Genomic DNA, 374 nt, shown 5'->3' on the forward strand with positions numbered 1-374 from the left:
CCCCCCCCCCCGCCGGCTGCCTGCGCCCTGCCCCCCCCGGCCAGCCTCAGCCTCGCCTCTGCCTTCCTCTGCCTCTGCAGCCGCCCGCAGCCCCCCCACCTGCACCCCGCTGCCAGCCGTGCCCCATGCCCTCCAGGCGCTGCGCCCCCACAGGAGGGGGAGGGGGCCCGGGAAGGTTTGGGTGCCCTGAGGCCTCCCCGGCTCTCCTTATCCATGGGTCCTGCTGCCAGGGGTCTCCCCGTGGTCCCCACCCCAGCCAAGGGCACCCCCCCCCTGGCAGCACCCGCCCTGGGCACACGTTGGTATCGCAGAGCAAACAGCCTGGCAGGCGCGGGGGGGTGGCTGGGGGCGAAGGGGGAGGGAGAGGCGGGGGG

The sequence above is a fragment of the Egretta garzetta genome, unplaced genomic scaffold, assembly GCF_000687185.1.
Source record: "Egretta garzetta isolate BGI_Z169 unplaced genomic scaffold, ASM68718v1 scaffold692, whole genome shotgun sequence".
NCBI lineage: Eukaryota > Metazoa > Chordata > Aves > Pelecaniformes > Ardeidae > Egretta > Egretta garzetta.